This window comes from Peromyscus eremicus, chromosome 6 (genome assembly GCF_949786415.1).
Source record: "Peromyscus eremicus chromosome 6, PerEre_H2_v1, whole genome shotgun sequence".
NCBI lineage: Eukaryota > Metazoa > Chordata > Mammalia > Rodentia > Cricetidae > Peromyscus > Peromyscus eremicus.
In genome coordinates, this window is record NC_081421.1 from 35220354 (window position 1) to 35237984 (window position 17631).

At 35.5% G+C, this 17631-nt stretch overlaps 1 protein-coding gene across 3 annotated transcripts in view; it reads left to right on the plus strand.

Moving 5' to 3' along the window:
• The window catches only part of Tsc22d2 (TSC22 domain family member 2), a 47069-nt gene that overhangs the window by 26687 nt on the left and 2751 nt on the right, over positions 1-17631 (plus strand). The gene's annotated exons all lie outside the window — the stretch shown is intronic.

A 17631-nucleotide genomic window follows, 5' to 3' on the forward strand; every position in this document is an offset into this window, starting at 1 on the left:
TGAGTTCAAGGCCAGCCTGGTCTACAGAGTAAGTCCTAGGACAGCCAGAGCTGTTAGACAGAAAAACCCTATCTCAAAAAAACAGAAGAAGAAACTCACCCTTTAATAATGAAGTCTTATAAATAGCAAACATTAAGGAGACTCTTCTAAAAGCTCTAATTGCAATTATTTCCTCAGATAGTAGGAAATATATGTAAAACTCTGCTACATGCTCCATAAGAATTTCTCACTTGGTGAATTTTTTCATTTTGTTGTAAATAATTCTATTGAAAAAACTTTTATTTATGCTTTTTAAACATTTATAAAGCAAAAATTTTTTTTAGGTACATAAACCTTTAATCCTTGTGTGTGCTTTAAACATACCTGTTTGGTTTTGATTTTATATCTCATTGAGCTCTAAACCTTATAACCTTTTCTCTATCTTTTAAATACAGAAAACTATTAAATATTTTAAAGTTCTGTGTGTCTGAATATTTTTTAAAGCCAGGCATGGTGGTACACACCACTAATCCTAGCACTTAGAGTGGAGGCAGGAGAATTGAAGAGTTTGAGGATAATCAAATTTGATAACGAGACCTTGTCTGAAAACATAAGAGCTGTTGCTACAGGTTCATGGTATATTGATTGCATAAAATGTGCAAAGCTTTGAGTTCAGTCTGTAGCACCACAATAAAAAATGGAAAGAGAGAGGGAAGGTCAAATTAATCCAAAATGATGGCTGCTTAAAACAAGTTCAAGTTAAAATCATAAGAATTTGCTTCCTCTTCAGATAAATTGACATTGTTTGCAGCTCAAAGACAAACTTTGTTCAAATGCCATGATTAAAAGTATACAGACAACTTGATATCTAATCAGAATTTGCAAATCTTATCTTTAAACTATTATTTTTTAGAATACATTTATGCCTCACCTTTTTTAGTAATAATACATTTGTGTTTTCAAAACATGACCTCTCTACTGAGCTGGCTCAGTTCATTGCCTGTGGCTTTCCTTGGCAAATACTTCATGTTTTTGTCATCTCTGACTTTCCAGAGTCTCCATGTCAGATTAAAGATGACTCTTATAGCTTCACATAATTGTCCTTTCAAGGACTTCCCACAGGGATTCTAATTTTGCCACACATTACCTGACTTTCAAGCCTTCCTTTGAATATCAGTGGAAGTTCCCATAGCCACTCAATGCTTAAATTTTACATGGTTGCAAAGCCAGCATCAGGTAATACCAAAAAGATGATTACTACCACATAATATATATAAGAGAATATTAGCTGCACTTCAAATTCTATGAAAATACTGAAGAAGATGCATTGTCTAGTTGCTGTTTTATAAATAGAGGCTTCAGTTCATGATCATTTAAGTTATAGTACTAATATAATCATAGTTCTGAAATGGTGAGGAGGTATGGCTTAATAGAAATCACAAGATGTCTTCTCTTTAATTATTGATTGTATTGTGGTGGTTCAGGGACTTCTTAGGGCTATTTGTGCCCAAATCCAATGTAAAAGGAATGAAGTGTTGGAATTTCACCAGGCGGTGGTGGCACACACCTTTAATCCCAGCACTCAGGAGGCAGAGGCAGGTGAATCTCTACGAATTGGAGGCCAGCCTTATCTATAGAGTGAGCTCCAGGACAGCCAAGGCAACACACGGAAACTCTGTCTTGAAAAAAAATGTTGAAATTTCTTCATGCTCCCAAATCTCATTTCCTAAGAAGTCCTACTTGTTTACAAGGCATCTTTGAAGGGCATTATGAACTATCTTTATCTTATCTAACTAAATCTTCAGATCTTTGTCCTGCTCTGCTCACTTGGTTTCTTTTACTTCCTCTTAGACTCATTTCTGATTGAATTGTCCAAGAGATTGAGTTGGAGGCCAGCCTTGTCTGTAGTTGAGAGAACTCATGGATAGTAGGCATTTATAAAATTATTATGCAACTCAGAATCTATGGTTGTAATGTGTAAAGTCTTTGTCAAAATTTTTATCTGAAAGATTAGGAGTTTTGAAAGTCAACCTTGTTTTCTGAGAAATGATGAATTTCACTGGCATGTACACCATTCAGTTGCCTGTAGCATATAGAAACTGCTGTCCATTCCTTTTCTCAATGAGTAAAACCAAATGCAAAGAACATTTTAAAAAGGGTATGCCATTAAAGGCCAGGCTCACAACCGAACAGAGTATGGAGAGCTGTAATTATTGACTTGACTTCCACTAACTTTAGTAGGGAGAGAAGCTTCTTGAGGGCTGCCTGTTTTTAACTGTGCCTAGGAGACTCTTCTAGTCCTTTCTAGTAGTTTAAATACCTGATTAGTTTCTTACATCTTTGTCCGACCAACCTCAGCGTGCCGCCAATTCAAACTGAACTTTACAATTGTAATTAGATAATATATTAAATATTACAAGTTGTGTTTCATAGTTTTCTTTGAGAAATATGTTGAATATTAGTCATAGGCAGCATATGTAATAACACCCCTGAGATGGATAGTTCCTGCTGTTGAGGTTTAATTTAAGAGGGAAAATTTGATAGAGACAACAAACAAAATTGTCTGTTGAAGAATCAGAAGTAAAGACTATTGACAAGACCAATGAAGGCCTGAAGGAAAGGCTCCATCTCAGATACTTATCTCTTTTATCTAAATTAATATAACAAATTTCAGATCATGATAGAAGTTTAGAATTCATCTTAAAGACTTTACAGGAAACTGGGGCCAGCAGGATGATTTCAGTGGATAAAGGCACCTGCCACATTTGATATCCTGAGTTCAGTTCTTGGGATCCACATGGTTAGAGACAACCAACCAAATCTAAATCTCACAGGTTGTCATCTGACTTCCGTACAGACATACCCCACACAAAAATAAATAATGTATAATAAAAAGTTTTTAAACATTTTACATAAGCTGATATGAACAGCTATTATGAAATTCTGCTATGTGATACATCTAAATTTTACTGTTATCTCCTTATCATTTCAGAAACTTGGATCCAGTTTTAACTGAGAAAAAGTTGTTTGTAATTAAAAGCTGACCATGTACTACTTTGAGTACAATTCTCCTTGAATGAAAAAAAAAAAAAAAAAAAAACTTGAAACCCTTTGTATTTTCCTAGTGCTGAGCCAGACTCTTAATATGCAAGTCTAAAGCAATAAATGACTAGGATCATAAATGGTTTAAGCAAAGCAGCACTGTATCCCAATGTTGCTGGGTATTTTTTGTCTTTTAGTAATTTATTGTTGAAATTTCACATAACACTAAAGGAAGATCATGACAATTTTTTAATTACACTTTTCGCACATTTTATGTTGAATTAAATGAATCTGATATATTTCAGTGGCCATTGGTGATTTCTTTCCCACAGAAATTATATTTTATACAGTGAAATTCTGACAGTCTAAGGATTAGAATTTTATTAATGTTTAGTCTACACAAATGCTGTTTCATAAGCCTTAATATAAATTTCAATCTCAAGTTAATCTTATTAGAATATATTTTGGAATTACATGAAGTCTTAACATTTGGCTACAAGAAATCAAAGTAAATCTAGTAGGCTATAATTAGTATTGTTTAAAATTCTTTCGGATAACAGTAAAACATGCTTTTTAATAACTTATCATAATTAATTTTATAATACTTTGTGGCCTCAGGAGCTTAGTTCTTACTTTGTAGTTTAAGACAAATTAAGAAAATTGACCTTACAGTGTCAGAAGAATAAAGTAACTGTTTCAAACAGTGGAAGAAACTAATTGAAGTTTGTGGAGTTTTTGTGTTGTTGTTGTTGTTTTTTAATCATAAGTCCCCTTGATAGGCTTCCTTTAAGATAGTGCAGCTGTGACCCCACTTTACAAATGTGGCTGGTCATAGTATGTTAAGTCCCTAGGATCCACACCCCCTCCCCCCAGTAAATGGGTAGAATTGAGATTTAAAAACACCTGGAGGCTGAGACAGGAGAATCCTGAATTTGAAGTTAACCTGGGTTATATAGCAAGATTCTGTCTTAAACAAAACAAAACAAAAGCAATTTTTTTCTAATTCAAAAGTCTGTGCTCTTGAAAATGAATATTCTTTTTGAATTCAATTTTTTACTTACACAACAGATGAGAGATAAGCTGTTTTACTTCCATTCCCATAATGGCTACCCCACCACGAACTAGAGAACAAAGAGGACTTTAGTAGTAGTGAAATGATGACTTGGATAGCATTATGCTTAATCTGTGCTGTCTTTTTATTAAGTCTATGTAATTTTTAAACATCTCAACTGTAAAACATTGGTTGGTTTATTAAAAGACAAATAAAGAGCACAGTGTGTTGATATATACCAAAATGACCACACTCTAGAGGCGCAAGGAGTAGGATTGCAAATTTGAGACCAGCCTGGGCTACATGAAGAAATCCTAAGCAAATAGAGATCAGATACTTTCCCCCAGTAAAGAATACTGTTCATTTCCTTAGGAAATAATGGCTTTGTTCGGTGGTGTCTTTTTAATCCAAAAGAAACAAGCAATTACATATTCAGAAATTTCAAGATATTCTCTTATTCTTCTGGGTTTAACTCAGTTGAAACAATCCCTTGACAGCCTTCATTTTATGTATTACTGCCCTGGACTTTGGGGATAGATTATCAATGAAGGGACATAATAGCAAGGAAAAATGAGTGATCTAAAAACAAATGTTTTAGTTGTGCAATCTTAATCTTAAAACTTTTATTTTTGTCATATGTATTGTCCATAGAATTAGAATTTTTCTAGAAGGTGGGTTTAAATATGTCTTTTGTGTCAAGAAGTTGGCATAAATGAAAATAACTATAAAATAGATAAAAATTATGTACTCTTCACTATTATTTGAATTTTACTTTAGTTTACAAAGGAATAGTCTCATTTTCATTTTGATCAAGCCTTGATCGAGAGGATCTATTCAAAAATGGCTGTTCAGCTGGAAGAAACAGTATGTTAGGTTCTTGACAAAGAGGAGATAGTTTGAGGCTATTGAATAAATAATATTCCTAAGAACTATATATGCTTTCCCACACCCATCTTATTCCATAACTTTTTCTGTCTTCTATAGTGTATTTGCTATTTTATCTTAACTTTAAGCATGCTCATTTTCTACCACAGTTGAGCTAGCTACCACATTCTTACAAGTCTCTCTAGAGCTCTCAGCCTGAGTCTCCTCTGGAGTTTATATACCTAATCCCTATAGTCTTCTTTCTGTATCTCTCTTCCAGGCTCTACATTTCAAACCTAAATTACCCCCTTCCCTGCCTTACCTACAAATCTAGTTGCCTTCATTATGATACTACCATTACCCTATTCCTGACAATTCTCCTGGGCTTTGTCCCCGTCATCCTTTGCATTTCTTCACAGTTGAGTCCCTTTCCCTCTTCATCTGTTTGATCTCTCATAGTCTCTATGCTTCAATTGTGAAAACTCTTCAGTACACAGCACTGTTTCATACCTGTGAATATCCTGCTATCTACATCTACTTCTCTCTTCTTTAACTTTTTCTACCATTCCATTACCAATTCCTACACAGAGAGAGAAAGAAAGAATATTTGTGTGGATATGCAATTTCATAAAACTATGAAACCAATTGATGAAGGACTATATATCTGATAAGAGTAATTTGCCAAAGGATTAATGACTTGATGGGAAGTCAAGCTACACTGTATTTACTAATACCATATTTAGTGATCCTGCCACTCTTGAATGCTGCCAAAATTTTCTTCTAGCCATTGTTCATTGGCTGGCATCCTTGATATAGAAAAGGCAGAGTATGTAAATGTTATCTAGAAAGATAAAAATGCTGATGCGAGGCTTTATAGAAAATAGGAAGTGAAGTTTGTTTAGGATTTATAACTTGTTATTCCAATGGATTTGGATTATCTAGATTTATGTATTAGATACTTGACTGTAAGAACATAAAATAGGGCTGCCTGATGGCTCAGTGGTTTGTAAAAGTACTTATTTGCCAAGCCTGACAAACCTGAGCTAGATCCCTGGACCTTTGTTATGGAAAGAGAAAACTGACTCCCAGAAGTTGTCTTTTCACCTTGACCATGAACCATTGTGCTCTCCACACAGGCACAAAATAAGCAAATCAAATGTAATTAAAGTGTGTGTGTGTGTGTGTGTGTGTGTGTGTGTGTGTGTGTGTTTATTATATGTATGGATGTTTTGATTTCATGTCTGTCTGTGCACCACATGCGTGCTTGATGACCATGGAGATCAGAAGACATCAAATCCCCTGGGACTAGAGTTACAGACAGTTGTGAGCTGCCATGTGGGTGCTGGGAATCAAACCTAGGTCCTCTACAAGAGCAGCAAATGCTTTTAACCACTGAAGCCATCTCTCCAGTCCCTGCCCCTAAGATTTACTTATTTTTATATTGTGTATATGAGTGTTTGTATGTGTGTTTATATGAAATCAATGCAACTTAAAAAAATGGCAATTATTTATCTTCAAACTAAAAATGAGGAATGAGATTAAGGACTATTTCTGCATTCATTTGTTTTGAGTGTAAAATGGTAGCATTGTCAATGTCCACTGTCTAGGAAGAATTACTATAAAGAAAGTTATACAGGAAACAGTTTGGGAAGTGATGTAAAATTTTGTAGAGAAAGAGGCCTTAGAAAATCAGTGCAGCAAGTGACACAGAATTCAAGTATACTAATTGTTAAGGTTAGAGACACCTTTACAGAAGAGAAAACTTGAGCTGAGAGCAATAAAAGAATGATAGAATTACCACAGAAGACAGCGTTAGCTCTAAACAGACAGACAGACAGATAGATAGATCGATAATGAGTAAAGAAACCTTGGAGGGTTTAATGAAGTTAGAGATTTCCAATGTAAAATTTGGGCAGGTATTTCAAATAGGGTAAGGAAAGAACATAAGGACTACATGTGGTAAAAATTCTAGCACTCTAGAAGTGGGAGCAGGGGAATCAAGAGAATTGAAGGCCTGGGGGCTGAAGAGAGAGCATACTGGTAAAGAACAGTGGTTGCTCTTCCAGAGGACTAGACTTCCAATACCAGCACCCACGTGGTGGCTTAAACCATCTCTAACTGGTTCCAAGGGATCTAGCACCCTCCCCTAACCTCCTTGGGCACTGCATGCATGTGATACACAGACATACATGTAGACAAAACACCCATACACATAAAATTAAAAATTTTAATTTGAAAGTTCAAGGCTGGGATAGTGAGAAGACTCTCTAGGTAAAGGCTAAGCGAAATGACCTGAGTCTATATCCCAGAATTACATAGTAGGAAAGAGTCAGTGCCCACAAGTTGTCCTTTTGACCTCAGCATGAACATAAAAGAGGTCAAAGCTAGCCTGTACTAGTGAGCCACTACCCCCAAAACAAAAGAAAACAAAACAAGAATATAAAAAATTACCAGTTGAAATAAATATAAAGGGCTTCCATCAGTAGGCTAATTCCTTTTGCAGGGAAAGGAGGCATCTTTTGTTATTGCTTTAAATTTCTAAGTTAATGTTAGGTGAATGTAGCTATTTCCAGAAGATTATTTTTATGCCCCACTACTGATTAAAAATGTATTCTGCCCATGGTTTCCAAAATGGAACACAAATCTTAATGAAGTTTTACATTTGTGTTTTTATTTCTACAGATACTCTTTTCTGCCATGGTTTTTCTTAGGTTGTAATCATTTTCACAGATTTATGCCATGAATACTGCCCATGAACCTTAAATAATGAAAAAACAATGCTACCATTTCCTCTTAGTTAAGGAAAAAAATGTTAACCTATTAAAGGAGGATTGATCTCTACTCTAAAATGCCTGGCTCTGAATGTTTTTTCCTTTCGTAACCCAGCTGAAATCTTTTTAACTCTTTAAATGTTTAAGTATTGAACTTTGTAGGTTTTGTTTGGTTTTTTTTATTTTAAGGTTTACTGACATTCTTAGAAGCCAGCTGATCACCAACTTCTATCCCAGTAAACTAAAGGATGGTTTTTTTAGAATGTGAATATATAGAACTGCTCTCCAATTGATTCCTTTTCAGCATAATTCAATTATTTCAAGTTTTATCTGATGTTATGGGCTGTTGGGAGATTTAAAACCCTTTTTAATCCTCTTTTTTCATTACTAGGAACCAGTAAGTGTAGACAACTGTCAGTCATTCGCTCTTTTCTCCTTCTCCAGGAAATAATTTTAAGTACTCAGTGCTATGGTATCAGTTTTTTATTTGGATCTAAGCCTCGTGGTGTGTATCATTCACTCCTCAGTAATATATCGTCAAATGACCTAATTGCTGCTGTGCAAACACTAAAATGAAATCTCTTTCAAGAAAGCCTTTTTAAATGTAAGAACTTCAGCATTAGTGAAAATGCCACTCTTCTCTACCTCCTTCTCACACCCTTCCCTGTTCTAATCTGACTCAGAAGGAAGAAATAAGTTTTAAGTCTTGTCAGATCTTAGCCTAATGTTAGTGGGATAAGAAGCAAGTAGAGGGCTGGGGAAGTGGTTCAGGAGGCAGGGTGCTTGCTGGAGGTCTGAGCTCAGTACCTGGCATGATAGAATCAGCTGACATGATGGTGCGTGCTGTGTAATCCCCGCACTTAGAAGGTGGGGGTAGGAGGATTGGGAATTCAAAGCCATCCTCAGCTATACATAAAAAGAAAGGAAATGGGGTTGGAGAGTAAGTTAGTGAATAACATCATTCCTCTTGAGTAGATATCCTAAGTTCTTATAACATTAAATTATTTAACTTCGAGTAATAGGATATTAATCCTTTTTCACTGATTTGGATACAGTACTACTCAAGTTTTACTTTGTATCCATCTTCAGTTTTTCCAGGCAAAATTTATATATACTCTATTTTCAACATTTTAATAGAAAAAAATGTAGTTCCACTAGCTTGTTTGTTTACATTTATTTAGTTTGTGTGTGGATGCACGTGTGCCATGGTACACTTGTGGAGGCCAGAGAACAATTTGTAGGAGTTGATTCTGCCTTTCACTCACTAGGCTAGAGCAGCTCCACAGAACTATTTCAGAACCTTACTGACAGATACTAGGATGACCCCCTCACACACACTCTCCAGTATCATATTTAGAAATGGAGAGGGATACAGAAAAAGAAGATACTGTTAATCCTGGTTTTATTGTCTTCACAATTCAGCTGTTGTCATGTTTTCATTAAGTTGGTAGACTGAACAGATAGTGCTAACAGTGATAAGCAGTGTTCTTAAATAGGATCAATTCTCCCTAAATTAAGGTCCTAAGTTTTGCAAATCACAGATGTCACAGTAAGTTCTGTTTCATATATTTAATAAAATGCCTTATTCTGGACCAGCGAGATGGCTGAGTGGGTACAAATGTTTGTCATGTAAGCCTGACAACTTCAGTTTCATCCCTATAATCCACCCAGTGGAAGGAGAGTCTCAGAAGTTGTCTTCTGCCTCCATGTGCATGCTGTAGCACACGTATGTCTGCACTCACGCAGAATAATAATAAAGACAATTTTAAATGCCTGATTTTCAGTCAGCAAGATAGCAGTGGCTCAGCAAATAAGGGTGCTGCTGCCAAACCTAAGAACCTAAGTTCAGTCCCTGGGAACCACATGGCAAAAAGAAGGAACCTACTTTCTCAAGTTGTCCTCTGACTGGCTTTCAGGCGTCATGGCATGTGTATGCGTGCGCACACACACATACACACACTTTTTTTTTTTAATTAAGTGGAAAAGTAGAAAAGAAGAGCCCTATTTTGCAGGATGAAATAATCCCTAGAGACAGTGGTGTCAGTACCTCCTCCTTTCCTTCCCCTTTTCCCGTTCCCTGTTAGTTTTCCTATAGCCATGGGCTCATGTCTTGAGTTTATGCTGCCCAAGGAAATAACTTCTTAAGTCACATTGGAATGTGTTTCTCCTATATTCTCCAACATATAGTGAAATTAGCCTTCTATCTCTGGTTTCCATTTGCCTACCTTTCCAAACAGCTACCGTGTGTGAGTATGTGAGAGAGAGAGTGAGTGTGTGTTTGGTTTCTTTGTACACATACACAAGCAGATACAATATATAGTACTCCTTTGTGTAAGTGATAATATATTGTGTACACAATGTGTCTTAGTTTTAAAGATGTACATTGTCCCCTCCTCAGTAAATAGAAAGGCCACCCCCACCCCAGAGATGTGTACTGTTCAGTTAAATGCATGGCTATGCCATGAAAAAAACTCTTCATGTTGGGATTTTTAGAGATGCATGTCATTCAGTTAAATAGATAGCCATGATTTAACCAGTTTTCCATTGATAGAAGCCTTGCTGTTAAAACAGTACTGTAGTGGCTGGAGAGGCGGCTCAGTGGTTAAGAGCATTTGCTGCTCTTCCAGAGAACGCTGATTTGATTCCCAGAACCCACATGGCAGCTCACACATGCAACATCTGTAACTCCAGTGCCTGGGGTCTGTCACCCTACTTGGGCCTGCATGGGCACTGTACTCAAATGGAGCACAAACATACATTCAGGAAAAATACCCATATAGATAAAATAGAAGTAAGTAAAATCTCAGAAAAATGTAAATAAAACAGTGCTATAATGAGTAGCCTTGTTAAAGTGGATTTCTGTGAGTGTGTGCATGAGAGATAAATTTTCAGATACAGGATTGCTAGTTCAAAGAATGAATAAATAAGGGAGAGGGAAAATTGGGTGGAGAGTCTGAATGAAAGATGTTATTATGTTATAGTTTTAATTTGTGATTTTATTATGATTAAAATAATATTTTTCATATCTTCTGTTTTGGGGGTATTGTTCTTTGTTTGGTTTTGTTTGGAGGACAAAGTCTCACTGTGTAGACCAGACTGGCCTTTTAAAATATTTTGTGAGCGGTCAGCATGAATTTTTCTGTTTTTCTATTGGACTCAGAGTCTTTCAGATTTCTAAAAGTACTTTATATAGAGAAAAATTAAAGAAGACATTTTTTGCTTTTCTTTATTTTTCAGACATAATTAGGCCTTTCTCATTCTTAAAGGTATTCTGAATGAGTGTTTTTGAACCCACTAATACAAATTACATGGTTGACTTTAGACAAAGGGAAGTTTAAGTTAGGACAGGAACATTGAATGATTGCATATTTTTATGTATATGCCTTGAATTTATTTTCTTATGTGAATATGTCTTTTAATTTTTTTTAAATATAAGAAATTTCACAAATATATATATATACATATAAAAAGAGAGGGGACACATGAACTCATCAACAGTGCCTCCCATGGATAATCTTCTGTGACTGTACCTAACAGTATCTAAATTATGTACCCTGACATGGGTACATAAAATCCACATGTATCCTTGCCTCCTTTTAAACATTTGTTGTCCTGGCCAGGAATTTGACCTAAAATTGGCTGACGAATTTTCCAAAAAAATTTGAGGGGTTGGTGAACAAGATTTTCTTAGAAAATGCTAACTATGAACATCAAGCTTTGATAAATATTTACCTCAGTTTTTAATAGTTCCTTGTGCACAGTTTTTACACCCTTGTTAACTCTAGTTACTTGAGAAAATAATAACACCTAAATCTTGTAATAGCTTTATGCCTGATTGCTCGAGATAAATAATAACTATAAAAATCACTTGTGATCCAGGCACAGGAGCACATGCTTGTACCCCCAGTATTTAATAGGACTGAGGGAAGAGGATCGTAAGTTCAAAGTCAGTCTGGGATGCATAGTGAGGTGGTTTCAGATCCCCTTACCCCTTTACTTATTTTAGGTTACTACTAATGAAAATCCTCCATTGATCATTTTTCTGGCAGTTCTTTTAATCATTAAATTGAGCACATTATTTGTTTTATATTAGTAGAATTTATGGTCAGTTTTCAAAGTATATAAAATTTTGAATGCTCAGTTTAATTTTACCTCTCCATATATGTATGTGTTTTCCTAGGAATAGAACCGAGGACTTCACATAGGCTGAGCAAGAATTATAATTATAATCACTTAGCCATATTTTCTTCTTAACCCAGAAATTTGGATTTGCATTTGTCTGGAGATTAGTTCTACATGAATTTTACTTTTTTGGACTCCTTTCAGGGGGGAATTAACTGTTAAACTGTGTATTTTAGGCCGCTGTGAGCTGGAGAAATAGTCTTCCCCAGGAAGAGCCCACCAGTTGATTATCCATCACCAAATAGCCTTGAAAACATAGATCCAAGTAAAAACATATAGACTGAGCAAGTTGTACTTAGAGTATCATGTGTATGTGTGTATGTGTGCATGTATGTAACACCCAGCACTTAGGCAGAGGCAGGCAGATCTCGAGGTAAGGCCATCCTGATCTACAGAGTGAATGTCAGGATAGCCAGAACTACACACAGAAACCCTGTCTTGAAAAACAACAACAGCCGGGCAGTGGTGGCACACGCCTTTAATCCCAGCACTCGGGAGGCAGAGCCAGGTGGATCTCTGTGAGTTCGAGGCCAGCCTGGGCTACCAAGTGAGTTCCAGGAGAGGCGCAAAGCTACACAGAGAAACCCTGTCTTGAAAAACCAAAAAAAAGAAAAACAACAACAAAAATAAAAAGAGGCCATGAATTTGAAAGAGAACAAGGAGGAGTGGGAATACAGGAGGCTTTGGAGGGATGAAACAGAAGGAGGAAATGGTATAAAATTATATTTAACCTTCAGTCTTGCTGAACTGTAGGTTAATTAGACTTACTCTTTTGCAATCAGCACCTTACAGTTGTGTTTTCTGTCTTAAAAAATAACTGTGCATTTCTTAAAAAACAGGCAAAATGCTTCCTGGGTTTGAATTAATGTTTTAGTGATACTATTGTATCTCTTCAATTAAGAAATGGTAGGAATAAAGTCGATATAAATAAAGTAGATGATTTACTTTCATCATATGACTTCTGAGTGGTATAGGACTTAGCTCCTAACAGGTAGCTTCCTTCTGTCATGATTGGTGAAGAGTCACTTTTACCTGATTTGCAGAAGAAAGCTTGGGCACAAAGAATCAGGATGGCTAACTCAAAGTAATTAATTCTAATTACAGAAGATTTGATTCTGTAATTTCAAGAATTCCTTTACTGTATTTGTCACTGTGAATGTGGCTCCACAGAAAATTAGAAGGATCTTTGAGTAAAAGCAAGGTAACTTTTCTACAATTTCCTTTTTACAGATACATAGAATTTTAACACATTAACTCCAACAGACCAGAACATTTTAGTTCTTATCAAGTAGGCAGGCTGTACTGCCTGTCCAAAGATCACTGAGCAAATGCCCTTTCTAAGAAGTTACCTCCCTTATTCTGAGAGCGGAACTACTTCTGGGAATGTGCTAGATAAGATAAATAACATGTTACAAACACCGTTTAATCTTTGGATCCATGCTCACAGTTTCACAGCTAACATTTGGTGTTTATTTAAAGCACTCTTTAACATACACAGCTCAGGATTTATGTAGGTCACTATAGATAGGTGCTTTCTTTCACATAGAAAAGTCATGTATTTTGACATTAGGTCTAGGTTTGAAATCTACCATTGTAAGTTACCTGGCCTTAGTTGCCTCATTTATAGAATGAGGGTGTTACCCAGGCTTATTGATAATTATAGGCCTGCTATAAAATAAATTGTCATAAACTATTCTTTCCTCTGCTTTATCATTTTCTTCACTGCACTTAAATAGAAAAAAGACCGGAGACTGAATAGTAAAACTACGTTCACTTGAAGAAATACTTTTGCACTGCTCTTTTATTGTTTCTGTTCTTAGTTTAGACAGGTAACTATACCGTGCCAGTCTTCTTTATTATAGATAAAGCAAAAGGTACTTCTCATGATGTTTGAAAAAGTGAAATCAAGTTAGATGACCTTGTCTTCACTGATTGCACTTGTAAAGTCCAGGTTCTTTCTGCCCTCTTATCTTCTCAATGAAGCTACACATTCTTAATCATGACCACTTGCTAAAGAGTAAGGACATCTGGGAAGAAAAGTAGCTCGTAGGAGTCAGCTGGCATGAATTAGAATGACATGAAAAGCCACACTACCTATTGTAGCATGGTTACATTCAAGTGACTCCTGCCTTTTCTGTTTCTAAAACTATAATTAGCTTTATTTGAACACTGAATTCAGGGCTAAGTATGTAGCTGGTAATTCTTATCTTTCCACAGCCCTATATTTTTGTTCATTGCCTCTGTGTCTAGAACTTTCAACTTGTTGATAAATGCTGATCAAGATTTTTTTTCCCTAAAAGACTTTGCCCATAATTGAAAATTATGGCTTTATTTTGGCTTTATTTTGCACTTCTAGTTTATAATAATAACTTAAGCAAGAAGATTCTGAGCGCTTCATTTCTTCAATATTTCTGGCAATGATTATGGCACTTGGTTTAAACAGACTTACTTCAGTTTGTGTGTGTGTGTGTGTGTGTGTGTGTGTGTGTGTGTGTGTATACATGTGCACCACCCCCAATCTAAAACACATGGTTTATTCTTACTTTCATTTATTCAGACACTACATTTAAGGGTACCTAATTGTGTAATGGGTAGACAAACTATATGAACAGATTGCAAAAAAGAAAGACAGAAGAGATTTCTTTGAGGAGCTTAAAATTTGAAACTGATTATGAAAATATATGGTGAATGTAATAATAAAAAAAAATCAAAGTACAAATCAACATTAAATGAAGAAAAGTTAAAGGGAGATATATCCTGCTTCATTGATCAGTCATAATTTTAAGGAAGGTGAATCTCTGGGCTGAACACCACAGAAAACATTACCTTCTTTGGAACTGTACTTAAGGCAACAGTATTAGTATCTTCATTAAAAATCTGACTACTTAAATGGTGGTTCCCAAAACCTAAGTTTCTATCAGAATCACCCAGAGGGGTTATTAAGATATATTAATTGTCCTCATTCCAAGAGTATCTAATTCAGTAGTTCTTAGGCAGATCCAGATATATCCATTTCTAACAAGTTCCCAAGTAGTGTTGCTGCATCTGGTTAAAAAGAACTTCACTTGGAAAACTAGTTTATCTAAATTCAAAGAATTTTAATGACTTCCTAATACAAGCCATTAGTTGTTTGAAATCAGATTACTGCCATTTCTAATTACTGTCAGAATGTATTTGAGCTCTTATATATCAGGCACTGTTTACTTCTCTAAAGATAATGGAACGTCCCTCAATAAGCTTAATCTAATAGAATCTAATAGTAGTATTAGGATAGTAAAAATAATCACTACCTTGCATTGATCATTCAGTGTGCCAGGAACTATGCCAAATAGTATGTAAACTCATTTAATCTTCAAAGGATTAGGACATAAAATGCTTATTTGAGGTGGGAAAAAACAAAAAGTCAAGAAACTAATTTCCCAGGATTCACAATGAGTAAGTATGTATATTGAGGAGCTAGAATTTGCTCTAGTGCTATAGTACCTTCTATACCATCTAAAATTAAAAGTGCATATATTGTAGGACCAGAGGGGGATAGAATAGAACTTTACTCTAGGAGGGCAAAGATACCACAAAATACATGGCCCTGAGTGCCATAAAGGACAAGGGAAAGCCACATGAATTGGAACTACAGATATCTCCATCTGGGGGAGCAGTGTCTGCAAAACTAAGGAAACCTGAAAAAACATGTAACAGATTACAAATATTACATAAGACTAAAATACATTTTTTTAAAAAAGGGTAAGAAACCATCTACAGCAAAACTCAAAAGTCATGAAGAATAACAACATTGGGGAGCCAGAGGCCAGCCCTGGTCCACGTAGTTTCAGGCCAGCTGGGGTTACATTTTGATACCCTGCATTTAAAAAAAAAAAATAGAATTAGAGTTTTGATTGGGGTCTTGTGTTGTTTATTCTTTCTCCTGTAATTTTCATTCACTCTAAGCCAGTGGTTCTCAAGACAGGGTCAGGCAGCAGAATCAGCATTTTCTGGGCACTTATTAGACGTTCCATTTAGAGCCCAGCAATCTGTTTTTACTAGACCTCCAGATGACTGGTCCATTCTGGTTTGAGAATACTGTACTTGGTATTGAATTGTTGAGTATTATTTAAATAGTTGTAATTGTGTCTATGACTGAAACAGAATTGAAATGTTAATACCTGACGGAATACTTTTCTTCAGCATGATCCTTCTGTAGCTTACAAATCAGTATCTTCTGTTGCTGCAAAGAGATCAGTCAAGACAAGGGTTTGTTAGGTCAGCATTCAAAATGTAGCATGCCCATTAGTCCTTAGCTGTAGTATGACTTGTAAACTTATTGACTGATTTTAATTAACAAGAAAAAGAAGTTAAAAAAAAACCTCCTTTCATAATTTTTAAACTGTTAATGTATAAAACTGGTATTAACACTTTAAAGTACTCTTCTTAAACCACATGTATCAAAGGAATAGGATGTATTCACACCATGAAATGACTTAAAGTAACTCTTTCTTGGTTGAAGTAATAATCCAGAAAGTATAAACTAGGATTCTCAAGCAAGTACTTGTCTTAATGCCTATCTCCATCTTTATTTGTGATTTTTTTTTATTATTTTAGACTAAATAAAGCCTTATATATTGTATAGTTGGTCAGTAATTTAGTTTCACATAATCTTACTTTACTTTGCACATGTCTCTCTAGGAACTGAAAACCCAGCTTATAGACAGTTTTGAGATCTTTGATCTTAGCATCAGCAAAAAGCTAAATTGTACGCTATGACCAATGTTGTTAGTGCTCAAATAGACAGCATTTTCTGTGCGTTGGCTGCAAGTACCAAAGAGTTAGAAAAGGCAAGTCCAATGAAGCTTAGACACTGACCCCATTCATTTTACAAATGGGGAATTAAGGTATAGGAACATTAAATGAATGAGTGAATGAGTAGTAGAACCTGGCATGATAGCCTGACCTACGTGGATTAGAATCTAAAAGGCGCAACTTCATGGAAAAGAGTGTTTCTGAGCCTCAACCTGGAATAATACCAACAGCCTGTACCATTCAAAGTAAAGTACTCTTCAGATACTGTAAATGCCAAATTCTTCTCGGGTGTAGTATGCTCTGTAAATAGTACTACTTAGTAATGTTTTATTCAAAAATTATTTTTAAAGACTTTTTTTGTGTTGATTCAAGGAAGCATCAGATTTTCTTTTACAAGACTAGTTTAAAAACAAAACATTTCTTCTGTCTTTTAAAAATCTAATAAAATATAAACGAGTATATAGATTCTTGATACTTTTACTACTTAAAAGATAGGTGAAGCCGGGCACGGTGGCGCACGCCTTTAATCCCAGCACTCGGAGGCAGAGGCAGGTGGATCTCTGTGAGTTCAAGGCCAGCCTGGTCTACAGAGTAAGTTCCAGGATAGGCTCCAAAGCTACACAGAGAAACCCTGTCTGGGGGAAGAAAAAAAAAAAAAAAATGAGTGAATATAAACCATTAATTATTTAATCTTCTGTGTCATTTTATAAATGCCCAGGTAGTATTTGAACTTGTGATGTATACTTAGTAGCTAGACAACTTTGAATTATTTTCAAGAAAAACATACACTTTCTTAGGTGAATTTTGCCAGCAAGTAACTTATAATCAAAGTACCTCCATGAGTCTACCAGAATGTTGAGTTCCATTTTAACCAGCCCTTCCAAAATTCTCTGAATTCTCTTTAGAAGCTCTTCCTACATACCAGATGTTTAAAATATAAAATTGATA